The sequence below is a fragment of the Mandrillus leucophaeus genome, unplaced genomic scaffold (assembly GCF_000951045.1).
Source record: "Mandrillus leucophaeus isolate KB7577 unplaced genomic scaffold, Mleu.le_1.0 Scaffold241, whole genome shotgun sequence".
NCBI lineage: Eukaryota > Metazoa > Chordata > Mammalia > Primates > Cercopithecidae > Mandrillus > Mandrillus leucophaeus.
In genome coordinates, this window is record NW_012102488.1 from 557691 (window position 1) to 574540 (window position 16850).

The window sequence follows — 16850 nt, forward strand, 5'->3', positions numbered from 1 at the left end:
AAAAAAAAAAAAAACAAAACAAAAAAACAAAAAAACAAAAAATAAACAAAGCTTTTTTCTTGAAATCCAAAATCATTCTCAAAATTATTATTATTATTATTAGTTTTTTCGAGACAGAGTTTCACTCTTGTTGCCCAGGCAGGAGTGCAATGGCACGATCTCAGCTCACTGCAACCTCCGCCTCCCAGGTTCAAGCAATTCTCGTGCCTCAGCCTCCTGAGTAGCTGGGATTACAGGCATGTGCCACCACTCCCAGCTAATTTTGTATTTTTAGTAGAAACGGGGTTTCTCCATGTTGGTCACGCTGGTCTTGAACTCCCAACCTCGGGTGATCCACCCGCCTCAGCCTCCCAAAGTGCTGGGATTACAGGCGTAAGCCACCGCACCCAGCCCTCAAAATGTTTATTTAAGAGAAAGCTATCTGAGTTGTGAAGTTCAGACCAAAGACTTATGAAAAACTCATTGAAGTACCTTCTAAAATTATAAGAATTGGAGTAGAACTTGTAATATGGAAAATAGTAATGCCAGTTAAAAATAAATTTACTATGCAACCTAAGATCCTCTAAAATAATCTCACTTTAAGGAAGGTGGAGTATACCCTCCTGCCCCAAATACTATTTCCCAAATTTCCTTTCAGACTAAATTTGGTTAATATTAATATACAGTTAAATGATGTTATTAAACTCTTCTTCTCTACACCTTAGTGCTTGTATCTTTGGCCTTGAAGTGAACACAGTACTGAATTACATACGCTAAATGACCAATTATCCATTGAATCAACATTTTCTAGTACAGTGTCTCATGTTCTTTGACATTCATGTGCCCATCATACCTGAAACTATATGAGAAAATATATTATTTTTTATATGAAAAAATATAAAAAACTACACAGAATAAGAATAGAAATTTAGAATAGTTTTATTTCTTTCAAGTTACCACAGCTACAACAAAGATCTGCTTTCTACTCTCATTGATTTTCATGTCAGCTGTTAAATTAGATTCACTATCTACAAGACATGTCAATTTATCATTATTAGTGGCATGCTTTTAAACAGTTACCATATATATGTAAAAAAGAATTCAATACTCTCTCTGAAATTTACAATTTTTAACTTTAATAAAATGATAATGGATAAAGAACTTCACTGATATTGGACCTCTGGAATAAATGTTTAGAGAAATCAGTCTAGTAAAAATCAGCTGAGAAGACAAACCAAAGATATAATTAAAACTCCTAGTTTTTTGGCAATTAAGTTTTTAACTATTGTACAACCAAATAGTTTATATATACAAACCACAGTTTATAAATTCTACAACTTCTTCTGTGTCATTTTAAACTTGACTGTGTGGGCTTTAATCATCCAGGCCATGTAATTACCTTTAAGAAGCATGCTTAGGGTGTTTTCTGGACTACAGGTCCATACAGCATTTCTCTCTGTCCTCTTGGGAACAAAACATCAATTGCTTTCAGCTAAATGCACTCACATATGAATATTTCAGTACAATTTAATGCTTCTATACCAACCCCAAAGGAACAGAGCATCAATTTGTGAACACAATTCTCTTGGAGTTAAAAGCCAAGCTAGATAATGCAGTATGAAAGCAGCTGTCAATCTTCAGCTTTTTAGCAAGTTAGAAGGGCAGCCCATAAATTCAGTCCCAGCTGTATACAAGTAAGTCTATAAAGTTTGTTCCTACACAGACTTTTCAACAATAGTGAATTTTCAAAAGAGAATCCAGAAACAAAATTTATTATCTTGATACATTTTTCAAAAACTGCTTATTCATCTGGTAACTTTAAACTGACTTCTATTCACTTAGTCTCACCATTATGAATGGACAGTTGGTCTGTTAGTAAAATACCAAAATATACACAAAATAATCTACTCCCACTAAGAAGTTGCACTAAGAGTAAGAACACATTTCCCTGGCATTAGATAACAGATTCTTTAATAACTGCAATATGCTTATATGTTCAGATGGTTAGGAAGGAAAGGTGAGCACCATCAAAAAAGCTAATAGAAGGCAATCTAGAAATAAGTATTAAATGGAAACTACCACCAAATATGCCAATCCTTAAAAGGCCATAGAAATTAAATGCTAGTTGTAGCGTAAATCTGAGACTCTATGAAGTTCAACAAATATTAATGTGCTAACAAAATCCAGTAAGTGTGTCAAACCTCCGGTAAAGAAATAAGAATTCAATGCCTGTTCATAATTTCAAAACAAAATAAAACAAAATCTCTTAGAAAACAAGGATTTATGGCAGTACTGCAAAAATGGCTAATATACAGCACTTACTATATACCAGGCAGTTTTTAAGTGTCATACAAATATTAACTCATTTAATCCTGTTTTACATATTAATCGTTAAAATCATTTAATCTTTAATACTGCAGTATGAAGTATGAATTATTATCACCATTATATAGTAGAGAAAACTGTCCTACAGAGCGGTTAAGTGATTTGTCCAAAGTCACACAGCCAGCAAGTGGCAACACCAAGAGCTGAATCCTGACAACCTGGCTAGAAAGTCTGGATTTTTAACCATTCTATGACACTGCCTATTATAGGTAACTTTTTAAATCTGATAAAGGGTATCCACTAAAAACAGACAGCCAACATAATACCTGTGGTGAAACAATGGAAGAATTTCCTCAAAATGAAGGACAAGGATGTTTATCCTCACCACTTCTGTTCAACAATGCCACAGCTAACACAGTAAGAAAAGAAAATTGGCCGGGCGCGGTGGCTCACGCCTGTAATCCCAGCACTTTGGGAGGCTGAGGCAGGTGGATCACGAGGTCAGGAGATCGACACCATCTTGGCTAACACGGTGAAACCCCATCTCTACTAAAAACACACAAAAAATTAGCTGGGCGAGGTGGCAGGCGCCTGTAGTCCCAGCTACCTGGGAGGCTGAGGGAGGAGAATGGTGTGAACCCAGGTGGCGGAGCTTGCAGTGAGCCGAGATCACACCACTGCACTCCAGCCTGGGCTATAGAGCCAAGACTCCGTCTCAAAAAAAAGAAAAGAAAATGGAATAAAAAGATGAAGCAAAATTTCATTATTCATTATTCCCAGAAGATATGGCTGTGTATGTACAACATCCAAGAGAATCTACAAATAAGAATAATATCTATCAATTGCATTCCTATATATCTACATACTTTTATAACAAAAATTATAAAACTGTGTAAACAAGTGGAGAAATAAAATCATGGTCACAGAAGACCAAATGCTGCAAAGATTTGGACTCTTTCCAAATTAATCTATACATCCAATGTTCCTCACTTGAGGAATTTTCACTATCTGAATATATGTTACAATATGTACTTTTTAAACCCAGGAGTCACTATTCAAATTTAAAAAAACAACTATCAAGAGATTTGCATGAGTGCACATTTAAGGTGCTTATGAATCTAAGAGAGACTGTCCAGTCTACTCAACAGCTGTATCTCAGCTATTTTCCTGACAAGATCATATCTTATGCTCACATTCTATAACCATGAGCAAAAGGAACACAAGGAGACATACATTTTTAAAGATATTTTTCATCTAATTGTTTTATCTAAGACTGCAGACAATGGTTCACAGCCATCTATTTCTGGACCTCAGGAGTGGAGAAAACTGTCCATCACTTCTTCGAATCCAATAGTGAGCCCTTTGCTAGATCCTTCCCACACATTTTGACTCACGACTGAACGGCAACCATGATAACAGCCCCTTTTCCCACTTCTCACCAGCAAATCTAACTCAGGCAACACTTTAATCAGTACATTATTTTTTTTACATGGTCTTGGTTATTAGCTAACAGTTATTTGCAGTTCATCATGTATCTTTAACGTATTTTCTCATTGCTTAATTACATTATAGTACATGTTTGGGGCAGTATAGAAGAAATATCTGATACTGTACAGTTTCCACACTATTCTGTCCAAAAACATACCAAATAATAAGTGTAGTAAGTGTTAAGTAACTGGTGTTTTACATGCATAATGCAGATTTTTACATGAACTGGGATTCTTATAAAAGTGTTTAAGATTTTGTAACTGAGGGAAAATTATTTGAGGTTTCGATTAGACTGTGAACCAGTTATTAATTCTCCCTGTTAAGATAATAAAATATAGGTCTGAGTTCTCTGAAGCTTTAGTAGCTATACAATTTTTGTAATAGTCTAAATCTGGATAATGAGTTATACCTACATTTCTGATCAATATTTCAACTGTGAAGCTTGACAAATGAATTCTAAAACTGTAAAGAAACGCAGGGAACCAATAGCTAAAAACATTTTGGAGAACTGAGAAGGGAGATACTGCCCAACCAGATAACTTTATTATAAAGCTTAAATGTAGTATGGGTACAGTAATAAACAACTGGCCAATGGGACAGAATAGACAGCCCAGAAACAGACCCCTGCATACATATAAACTTGATATGTAAGAGATGATGCTGCACATCAGTGGAGGAGAGAGGGAATGTGTATTAAATGGTGCTGAGGTACCTGATTAACTATATGGGGGTAAATGGAATACTCACTTCACATTAAACATAAAAATCAAATCAAGTAGATTATAATTATAAACCAAAATGTGAAGAAGGACAAAATTTTAAAAACTTTTAGAAAAAAATACAGGTGAATATCTCTACAATCCTATCTTAGGAATGATTTCTTAAACAAGACACAAAAAGTACATATCAAAAAGGAAAAAAATAAGTTGAACCACATTAAAATTAATGCTCTATCAAAAGGTATTATTTTTTAAAATGGGAAAGACAGACATAAATGAAAGAAAATGTATGCAACACACATAACCAATAAAAGATGTGTATCCAGAATACATAAAGAACTTCCAAGAATCAGCCTGGCCAACATGGTGAAACCCCATTTCCACAAAAAAATATACAAAAATTAGCCAGGTATGGTGGAGGGCGCCTGTAGTCCCAGCTACTCGGGAGGCTGAGGTGGGAGAATTGCTTGAACCTAGGAAGCGGAGGCTGCAGTGAGCTGAGAGCTGATATCGCGCCACTGCACTCCAGCCTGGGCAACAGAGAGTAAGACCCTGTCTCAAAAAAAAAAAAAAAGAACTTCCAAGAATCAATAAAAGATAATTTAATAGAAAAATGAGCAAATGGTATTAACATTAAATATTCAAAGGGGAAAAAACCATAAATGGATATTTCACATATGAAAAGATATCTCACTAGTAATCACAGAAAAGCAGATAAAAAGCACAGTGAGATTTCATGCCCATCAGGCCAGCAAAACTTTTTTAAAATTGTGCTAAAATATATATAACATAAAATTTACCACAGTAATCTTTTTTTTTTTGAGACGGAGTTTCGTTCTTGTTGCCCAGGCTGGAGTGCAATGGTGCGATCTTGGCTTGCCACAACCTCCACCTCCCAGGTTCAAGCGATTCTTCTGCCTTAGCCTCCAGAGTAGCTGGGATTACAGGCATGTGCCACCACGCCCAGCTAATTTTGTATTTTTAGTAGAGACAGGGTTTCTCCGTGTTGGTCAGGTTGCTCTTCAACTCTCGACCTCAGGTGATCCACCCGCCTCGGCCTCCGAAAGTGCTGGGATTACAGGCGTGAACTACCGTGCCCGGTCCATGGTAATCATTTTTAAATATATAGTTCTGGAACACTAAGTACAGCTACCTTGTTATGCAACCATCACCACCCATCTTCAGAACTGCCGTCTATCTCAAGAACTGCAGAAGTTTTTTTTAAAATTGTAAATAACCAAAGTTCAGAGAGCTGTTAAAACTGTTAGTAAATATAAGCTGGAATAACCACTTTGGAAAACAATTTGTCAAAATCTGGTAAAGCTAGATTCTCTACAATTAGCAATTTCACCCCAAGGCATATTTCTTTAATAAAACACTAACATACAAGGAAACATTATTAATAATCTTCATGGTAACATTATTTGTAAGAAATTATTGACTACTTAAATAAACAACCATTAGTAAAAAAAATAGGTAAAGTGTGATAAATTCATATAACAGAATACCATACATAAATGAAATACAAATGAAAAAAATGCTACCTGCATTAACACAGATGAGTCTCACAAATACAAGATGAATTGAAAAAATAAAGAACATATATAGGACATTACTATTGATAATTTCAAAAATATACACAATAACATTATATATCAGTGCTCCCCAACTTCTTTATACCATGGCACACAGAAAATAACATTTGTATCATACACAAACAAGGCTGGTCATAAAATCCACTGTTCCAAAGGCTGAGAGGATCAACATCTGGTATGCCTCTAAATCATTCATCATACCCATATTGAAAATCTTAGCTACATACTGCTTAGGGATCTGTAGATATATAGTAAAAGTAAAAATGAAATATCTTGAAACAATAATAATCAAATTTAGGATAATGGCTACTTTTTTTCTTTTTTTTTTTTCTTGTTCTGTTGATCAGGCTGGAGTGCAGTGGCACAATCATAGCTAACTGCAGCCTTCATCTCCCTGGCTCAAGTGATCCACTTCATTCAGTCTTCCGAGTAGCTGGGACTACAGGTACATGCCACCACACCCAGCTAAATTTTTTTTTTTAAGTAGAGAGGAGGTCTTGCTATGTTGCCCAGGCTGGTCTCAAACTCCTGAGCTCACATGATCCTCCTGCCGCAGCCTCCCAATGTGCTGGGATTACAGGTGTGAGCCACCCACTGTGCCCAGCCAGTAATGGTTACTTTTGAGGGGAGGAAAAAATGTGTATTAAAGGAAGAGTACACAAGGGTTTTCAACAGTACTGTAATATTGTTTCTTAAATTCAGGGATGAAAACATTAGTGTTTATTATTTCTATATAAATTATATATTTATATTTTCATAAATTTATGTATAAACTTTTAAATAAAAAGAAAAGAATGGGAAGGAAAAGGAATACAGCAAACCTAAGCTACATTTTCAAGCTTAGCCTAGCGAGAGAGGTGAAAGGGGCAATAGGTAATGGGGAAAAGAAGCTGCTGGGCAGATACAGGGTTTTCTTCTTAAGACTATAGAAAAGGGGCCAATAGAGAAGGAGAGACTCTGACGCGGAGGATGGAGTAACTAATAGAACACTGTCTCAAAGAAGGTACAAAATGATGGGGCCCAGAGGATAAGCAGACATATTAGCAAAATTAAAAAGGGAGGCCCTCTTTTTTATCTACATGTAGATACGCTGGATTTTTGTATCGCTTTGCTTATGTAGAAAGTACAATAAGTTTACCTGTGAAGTAGAAGGAATGGTCAGTTTCTGAGAATAAGATAATGATACCAAGTAAGGGGTTTTAAAAGGGGTGGCAATTTAAAATAAAGTAGTTGAAATACTAACAGGTGACAAAAATCAGAATTCAGTTCCCACAGACACAGTTGTAGAGAACTATCTGAGGCTATGCAATTCAACAATTTTCTCTGGACAGTAGTTCTGATAATGTGCTCAGGGCTCTAGTCATTCTGCAGAGGTGTCGTACAGACTCTCTCAGGAAAATGAGACAGGGTGAGAGCTGAGCTAGTAGCACTCTAGATATACCACCCGACTTCAACTCCACTTTTTCCCATATTATACATGGGGCTTCCTGATAAAATTTCCTTTGAAGAAGGGTTCTACAACTAGATCACTAGTCACTACCCTAGAATAAGCCTGAACAGCAGATACAAAATCACATAATTTCTGCCTCTCACGAAAATGTGCTTAATATTAGGCAATTTGCCTACACTGAGGGACATTATTAAAAACGCAGTCCTATGAAACCACTGTCTTATTTACAGTAAAGGTATTGTTGAGGATGCCAATCAACAGAGCCTTCTTTATAAGGACTCAAGGGATATATATCTCTCTCTCTGATCTTGATACCAGGCCAAATGATACTTCCCATGTGCCATTTAGTTTGCTTTTACGTTGGGACACTGTAAATCAGGGCACTGATCCTGTTGTCCAATATGAATTGGCTTCTAAAAACCAAATTTACAGCCCACATCTAGCAAACAAACAAGACCATATAGAATCTTTTTTATTAAGGTGACTTTATTTTTATGTAATTAAAGACAGGATCTCGCTTTGTCACCCAGGCTGGAGTGTAGCGGCACAACTACAGCTCACTGCACCCTTGAACTCCTGGGTTTCCTTCTACTTCACTAGTAAACTTATTGTACATTCTACAACTCAGCCTCCAGTGCTGGGATTATAGGCATGAGCCACCTCACACAGCCAGAATTTTTATTTACACTCTCTCACCTCATTTCAATCTATCTTTCTAGCCTTTATCTTTCACCTGAATTTTCTCAGGATGACTCAAACTGCTACCCACCATCACTACAGATAAGGCAGAGTTTGGCTGCCACAGGTAGAGACACAGGGGGCAGGGACAAGAACACTGAGAAAGCCTCACTCTGAGGCCCAAGTGCAGAGGATCTGCCTAAGACTGAGACTAAATAAGAACCAAGAACCATCCCTTACCACAACCATATAACTTAAGACTAAACAGATGACAACGAAACACAATACTTGGCCCTAAAGTGGATTCTGTATTAGGCTAACTGATAAAACTGGAGTATTCCATTAGAAAATAAAAACTCGGAATCAGAATATGAATTGACAGAATTGGAATATGGCATATAAATGTGTTTTGGTTATATAAGAGAACATTTCTATTCTTAAGAAATACATACAGAGGTCTTTAAGGGTAAAGGGCTATAAATGTTACTATCAACTAGTTCAGAAAAAATGCATGTACACACACACACACACAGAGTACATTTTTTTTTTTTTTAAAGAGACGGGGTCTTGCTGTATTATGCAAGCTGGAGTGCAGTGGCTGTTCATAGGCATGATCATAGTGTACTACAGTCTCTAACTGCTGGCCTCAAGCAATCCTCCCACCTCAGTCTCCTGAACAGCCAGGACTATAGACATAGACATACATCACGGTGCTCAGCTATACTGCTTTTAATTTTCAACTTTTTATAAGTCTGAAATGATTTCAAAATAAAAAATAAAGAGAAGTCTTTGTTACAATAGTAAGCTATGAATTGACTAGTGTTTTCCTATCACTGGGTCTGAATTCTTGCAGGGAGCATGAATCCGTAAGCATACCAGGAACTGTTCTATAATCTTTCATATTCACATGTAAATTATTGTGAATGACCCAAAAAAGCATTTAAAAAACAAAATTCACAGCATCCTTTGAGTATTACATATGTTTTTCAAATTATTAAAATATTATTTTGTGAGGATAACCAAATCTGACTTTATGTGCCCTTACTTTATGAAGTAGGGAACTTTTTACTACTGATCATCAGAAACAGCAGTGCTGATGATGCTTTCCACAGCTATTACAAAGTGGCAAAAAAACGAGAGGATCTTCAAACAATATAAGTTGAAAGGAAAGTAGAAAACGAAATCAAGCTTTAAGAGATTCAAGAAGCTTCAATGGTAGGGAAAACAGACCCAAATTAAATAAGGATAAATGAAAGTACTGTATTCAGCTTTAAAAACAAAGAAATACTGAATTATTACTAGACAAAGGAGATGTGGTTTAACAGCAGGCAATTCAAGTGGGGGAGGGGAGAGATTCTGGATGGCCACAAGTGTAATTCTTGCCAACAGTGGGATATGGCAGCCAAAAACCTAATGCATTATTAAGTAGCATTAATTAAGATATTATTTGGGAGATAATAATCCAACTCTGCACTAGTCAGAGCACAAGTGAAGTAATGCATTAAATTCTGGGCCTCAGGACTCCTGGCTTACGGTCCTGAGGGAATAGCTTGTATCAGACCAATCCTCCTGCTGAGAACAACTACAAAACCTGGTTAAAACACAGATAGCAACTGTTTAAGTACAATGGAGATCAACTTAGACAGGCAGCATTGAAGGAGCCGGGATTCTGTAAGGGAGGGAGGTACACTGAAATGAGCCCAGCATATATCTCTATTTCCTCCCTTGGGGCATTTGCAGATTCCCCACAGGGATAAAAGCCAATCCAAAAAGGAGATACTTTGGATAGAAATCTGCAGTCTTACTGGTTGAGTAAACACACAAAAGACAGTATTCGTGACTGCCAAACCAGCTGGAAACTGAGCGAAAAATTCCAGAACAAGAGAACCACAGGGAGAGAACCACAAACTCTGCACATACACTCCACTCAAAACTCTGGCTGACCCCCGCATTAGGCATGTATGAGGTGAGCTCTATACTGTCAGGCTAAGACTAAAAGAACTGAACATAAGGAGATTGAGTCTGGAATTTGAGTTCAGCCAAGTTAACTGCCTGCTAAAACACAAAGTTAATATTCTTAACAGGAATATAACAGAATCCATAATCTCTACAACATATTCAGTGTCTCTACAATATATTACAAAACTATTCGACAACCAGCAATTCTCCAAATATGGTCAGGATAACCCTGAGAGCCTCAAGACCCTTTCAGGGATTCTGCAAAGTCAAACCTATTTTCATAGCAATACTAAGATGTTATTTACCACTTTTTTCTTTCATTCTCTCACAGTGTACAGTGGAGTTTCCCAGAGGTGCCAGGACTTTTAAAGAAACCATCACTCTGATGGCTAACAGAATGTATGCATCTCTATTTTTATGTTTCCTAAAAGTTTTTACGGTATAGTTGGTTTTAGGTATAAATTTGTGTGTATATAGGGATTAACTTAGTTTGTTCTCAGGACAGTACAGCAGTGTGTGTTCTTATAGTTATAACTGCTATAATTTCTACAATTTCATTATTGTTCAATAAACCAATGTTTGAAATACCACAGGTTTCCTTGTGTCTGCAAGGAAACATAAGAAATACACTCTGTTGTCTTACATGGCAATAACATTTACATTTTTTTAAACTTTTATTCATTTTTAAATTTCTCTAAAACTATTCTATTTTTATAATATTTATACTGAAATAGAGAAGACTAACTTTCTCAACCCACAGCTGCAACAACCATGTCTAAAGATGCTGAAAAAGATGAAACCGATAGCAGAGTTTTCTAACTTATGGAAAAGAGAAATATAGTCTAAAAATACTGTGTAAAATAAATGAAAATATGATAAAAGTTATCTTTCTCTTAGCTTTACAGACGCTAATAATTTACCTTACTCTATCTTATGCAAAGGAAGTGATGACTATTTTGAAAATAAACATTCAGGGTTCAGAGAAAACTAAATTGGATTTTATTTTAACATAAATGTCATGAGTTTAAGAGCCAAAAGCTATTATTTTAGCTTTTCAAGCAAGAAAAGAAAAAGGTCACTGAAGCATCTTAAGTTATCATATTTCATTGGTTAGAGAAGTATAGTTGCTAAGAGACTAACAGAGGTGACACTGCTGAATTCCTGCTTTGAAAACCCAGGAAAACAAACTATGGCACTGTCACATTCCAGTGGTACAGTAACTTGCTGAATAAAATATTTAGCTGTAAACATGAAGACAGCATCTCATCTGCAAAACTGTACTTTTGCCTGACAAGTCTATAGACATGACTGTGTTTCCTGCTTTACTTCTATTGTCTAGTACTGATATCAAGTAATCATTGAAGAATATTTTTACATGAATCCTTGGCAATGAACACAAGTGGTGATGAAATACTCAAAGTGTTAAATAGCTTTTTGGAATCCCATGGTTTATTTTGGAAAAACCGAACTGACATTTGCACTGATGATGTGAAAATGACAGTGGGTAATACTGCCTTAGTAGTAGTTTCAAGGCAGTGGCACCAAACTCACTGCGTTCTTCATGGCCACATACTCACAGTTGTTTGTTTTGTTTTGTTTTTTTAAAGCCACTTTCACCTAAGGTCCTTGATAAAGCAGTAAGAATTATTAACCTTGGCCAAGCACGGTGGCTCACACCTGTAATCCCAGCACTCTGGAAGGCCAAGACAGGTGGATCACATAAGGTCAGGAGTTTGAGATCAGCCTGGCCAACATGGTGAAACCTTGTCTCCACTAAAAATACAAAAATTAGCCGGGCATAGTGGTTCACACCTGTAATCCCAGCTACTCAGGAGGCTGAGGCACCAGAATCACTTGAACCCGGGAGGCGGAGGCTGCAGTGAGCCGAGATGGTGCCACTGCACTCCAGCCTGGGCAATAAGAGTGAGACTCCATCTCAAGAAAAAAAAAAGAATTATTAACATTATTAAATCTTGACCTTGGAATACATGTATCTTTAATATTCTGTGTGACAAACTGTGAAGAATGTAGAAAACACTTCCACTTCATACCAAAGCACAATGGGTTGTCTCGAGGGAAAGCACCTGTTTAATAGTTTGAGTTGCAAGCTGAACTAGGTACTTTTTTCATGAAACACAATTTTTACTTCAAAGAAAATCTGACAGACATTTGCATTTTTCGCAGGTATCTTACTGTGAATAAAGTGACCTCATCAATTCTGAGACAACAACTGAAAGTATTTCTTATCAAGGACAAAATTTGAACTTTTAAGTGAAAAATCAGAATTCTAAAACACTTGTACCGATGACTACGAGCTTTGAAGATTCTTCTAACAAGATGAGTGATGCACCACATAACAACATTTTTTGGTCAACAGTAGACTGCATATATAAGGGTGGTCCCATAAAATTATAAAGAATCTGAAACATTCCTATCGCCTTAGTGATGTCATAGATGTAACATCATAGCACAACACATTAACTTTTCTATGTTTAGATACACAAATAACATTTTACAATTGCCTACAGTATTTAGTACAGTAACATACTATACAGGTTTGTAGCCTAGCAGCAATAGGCTACCCCATATAGCCTAGGTGTTCAGTAGACTATGACATCTAGGTTTGTGCAAGTACACTCTATGATGCTCACACAATAACAAAATCGTCTAATGACACATTTCTCAGAATATATCCCTATTGTTAAGTGATGCCTGCCTATATTAATGAATGTGACTTTTTTTTTTTTAAGTCTTCAATTTTATTTGTTTTAAACAGCAACTAACAGCTTGGAAATGTCCCTAACAGCTAGGACCCGCCCCATGCATTCCAGAGGTTCCCCCACCAAGGCTGGGGTCCAGGTTCCAGGAACTCCTCCTCATTAGGCCTGATTTCTCTCTGGAGACTTGGGACAAAAAAGCCTGTGCAGTTAGAGGGGAAGTTGGCACTAAAGGTCACCGTTTAGAAGAGCTGGGCTCAGACACAGCTGCCTTTGCTAGTCTTAGGATATTCTGAGATTTGGTAGCGTGCTCAGATTGTGGGCATGGAGGGGGGCTCCTGAACTCCTCTCCAGCCTCACTCGCTCCTGGGCAAGCCTCACAGCACCCTTTCCTCTTGCTGGCTCAACATGCTGCCTTTGGAAGAGCGGTACCTGATAGTCTGGGTGCTCCAGCATGCCTTTGTGTGACCCGGTCAGTTGCAGGGAAGCATGCTCCCCTCAACTTTTCCTGGCCTAGGCAGGGTGTGGAATCAGAAAGGTGATAAAGATTCAGACCTGAGATACCCACCCCTTACCAACCTTCACCTAAAAGTATTACAAGGACATCATTTTGTGACTTGGAAGGGCAAACCTGGGTATTTAAATCCAAAGGTGGTAACAGCTGGGCCCCCAGGCTGGAGGCAGCTCAATGCATGCACTGAAGCAGCAGGGGCAGCTCAGCAGGACGGTAGGGCCCACAGGGCTGGACCTGGACCGCCCACCGCCATCCACACCCATGGTAACCATGGAAACATAACCATCCTGCTCCTGTCAGCTGCCTGGGTTCAGACAACCAGGACTGGCCCACTTCCATCAAGCCAAATCCTAAACTGATCAGGCTGGCCACAGAGTGGTTGCAGGAAGAACTGGGATTGCGTGATTTGGTCAGTCCAGGCTTCCCAGCACAGCTTGGGAGGACTACCACAGGAGCTTCCACACCTTGATGTCTGGGCTGGGGTCAGACAGGGCTTAGGCAGCCAGCATAGTGGCCATCAGAGCTGGCCAAATGGTCCCGATGCCCTCTGCCTGTGAGCTAACAGCTACTGTGTGGCTGCTGCCCTTGCTGCTGCAGCAAAAGCCTCTGTGTCTCATTGAGGGGACTCTGGCTGGTGCTCTGCCTGCCCTGGCTGCTCAGCCAGTCCTCCAGGGGTGAGGATGTATCAATAGTCACTGGGAGTGCCACCCACTGCTCCCATGCCACTGCCATCCCCAGCTCCACTATAGGGCTGATCCCCGCCAGGCAGCTCCAGGCTGCCTCCTGCAGTGGGCTCCTCGGCTCTCTTGATGTTGATGTATAAGGGGTCCTGGCTGGCGGATAGCACAGACAGCTGGCCCAGAATGCTCTCCAGTTTCATTCGCAGACAAGTAAAGCTTGGGCGCTGCTTGGGGTCAGCACTCCAGCACTGGTACATGAGATCATACAAAAGGTCATCTGAAGGCCTAAGCAGCCCTTGGCTTGGATGGAGTGGGAGTGTAAGAAGTTCTCCATACACTCTGGAAGTTGTTTCAGGCGGTTCCCACCAATGAGGTAGTTGTAAATCTCAGCGTTTTTGATGCCAGCGTATGGCGTCTGCCCACGTGTCATGATCTCCCACATGGTCACTCTGAAGGCCCACACATCACTGTGCACAGTATACAGGTTGTCAGACAGCTCTCCAGGGCCAGCCACCTGACAGGCAATTTGGAGGCACAGCCCTGACGATAGTAGTCCCCGCTGTAGATCTTCCAGGAGAGTCCAAAGTCAGCCACAGACACTGTCATGTCCACTGCCAGCATGCAATTCCGAGCGGCCAGGTCTCAGCGGATGAAGTTCCGAGAGCTCAGGTACTCCATGCCGCAGGCAATGTCCACCATGAACCGGATCAGGGTAAAGGGGTTCTCCCCAATCTGGGAGGTGAGCAGGAAGGTGTGCAGGTCCCCATGCTTCATGAACGGCAAGATGACCATGGGGATGGGGTGACAGCCTTTAGCCCTGCTCCAGAGGCTCACCCCAACAAGTTTGGCCACGTGTGGATGGTCAAACTCCTTCATGCAGGCTGCTTCCCTGAGGAACTCTTCAATGTCGCTTCAGGCAATGACGTCAGCTTTCAGCATCTTACACAAAGGAGCCATCCTCCTGCTTCAGCTGGGCCTACCGCACTGAACCACACTCTCCTTTGCCCAACATCTGGCCAGGGTGAACTGCTGCTCTGGGCTGAGCACATCCTTGTTTTTCCTTTAGTCCACTGTTGATGCTCAAGCTGTCCAATGCGGCCTCGATGCACTCGGGCCTTTCTCAATTGAAGGACTGGACTGCCCGGAAGTAAACAGCTGGCTCTCCCCGGGCCATGACACAGTCAAAGCCTTGCCCAAACCGTGTCTCTTTCCATCTCTTTCGAAGCAGGATGAAGGCCAGGGCAGCAGCCGTCACCAGGGCCGTGAGCACACCAAGGACCACAGGTACCCAGGATGTGCGGCTGTGAGGAGGGCCCTGCTGGCCTGCATGGTCATGAGAAGAGACCACCAGTGGCTGACTCCACGGTCCACAGCCAACTGCATTGAAGACGCACACACATATGATCAGGTTCTTTTGGGTATCCCAGCCTGTCAAATTGGTCCTGCTCCCTTCCACTGTCAGCTCATCCTGGGTTCCACTGTCTTGAACCCAGGACAGTTTACAGGGTCCCAGAGGGACTTCCAAAGGGCCCTCAGGGATCACTTCTTCCCACTCCAAGATGAGGCCTGAATCTGTGCAGATGGCATGGGGGTTTTGGGGAGTGCTGGCTGCGGCCAGACCCTTGGTCTGAAAGGGCACCCAGTCAGCATAGGGAGAGGGCCCCAAGGCATTGGCACAGTGCACCCTGAGGCTGTAGCTGATGGCAGGCACCAGCTCCTGGAGCAGGCAGGTAAAGGGGGCCACAGGGACCACAACAGCCAGGACTTTCCCAGCCTCCTGGGGCCTGTGTTACCTGAACTGTACAGGACTATAGCAGGGCTCAGCCATCAGCACCTGGCATCCAGGCCACACTAATGTTGCTGCTGGAAAGCTTTGTCACGGTGATGATGAAGGGGGCTGCAGGCAGTGCTTGAAGGTGAACAGTGGCTATGCGAGAAGAGGCCAGGCATTTTAGGTTGTGAGCTTCACAGGAAAACATGGGTGCTCTGGGTCACCCCTGTTACATTTAAAACAGATGGAGAGGGAGCGGGTCTCCCGATCTTGATAGTTTCTCTCCACCAGACAATGGTAACAGGTTCAGGGGGACCCACAGCCTTGCAAGACAGTTGGAAAGGGGCATTGGGTGGCACTGCCAGATCTTTTGGCTCCACTATGAAAAGTGGCACACCTTCTACCATGAGCCACATTGGCTGGGAGATCTTGGTTTCGCCCCCATTCTCCACCTGGCACCAGTACTGGCCGCGTCAGAGCGCTCCACTGACTTCAGGCTGAGGAAGCCGATCCAGTGCTGCTTGCTGACTGGGGTGTACAACTGGTCCAAGTTCTGGATCACAGGCCCATCCTTGACCAGCTGGATGTCAGGCTCCTCCAACCCCTCCACGCTGCAGTTGAGCTTCACTGGCTGCCCCTGAGCCACTGTCAGCTTCACCAGGGCTCTGTTGAGCTTCGGACCTGCAGCCCCAGACCTGCAGCAGCAGAGAAGCCAGAGCTGCCAATGGCAGCCCCAGCGGCGGCAGCAGCAGCGGGAGCCCTGGCCGCCCCATGCTCCGCCTCAGCGCCATCTGTGGTGACACCACACCATGCCAGGCCCGGCCCGCGAGCGAGCAGGGAGGAGGGCTGAATGTGACTTTTTTTTTTTTTTTTTTGAGACGGAGTCTCGCTCTGTCTCCCAGGCTGGAGTGCAGTGGCCGGATCTCAGCTCTCTGCAAGCTCCGCCTCCCAGGTTCACGCCATTCTCCTGCCTCA

General features: G+C 41.0%; 1 protein-coding gene and 1 pseudogene across 3 annotated transcripts in view; both read right to left on the reverse strand.

Moving 5' to 3' along the window:
* The window catches only part of ETFA (electron-transfer-flavoprotein, alpha polypeptide), a 139072-nt gene that overhangs the window by 39331 nt on the left and 82891 nt on the right, over nucleotides 1–16850 (reverse strand). The window lies entirely within an intron of this gene.
* Nucleotides 13983–16714, reverse strand: LOC105541579 (annotated as a pseudogene).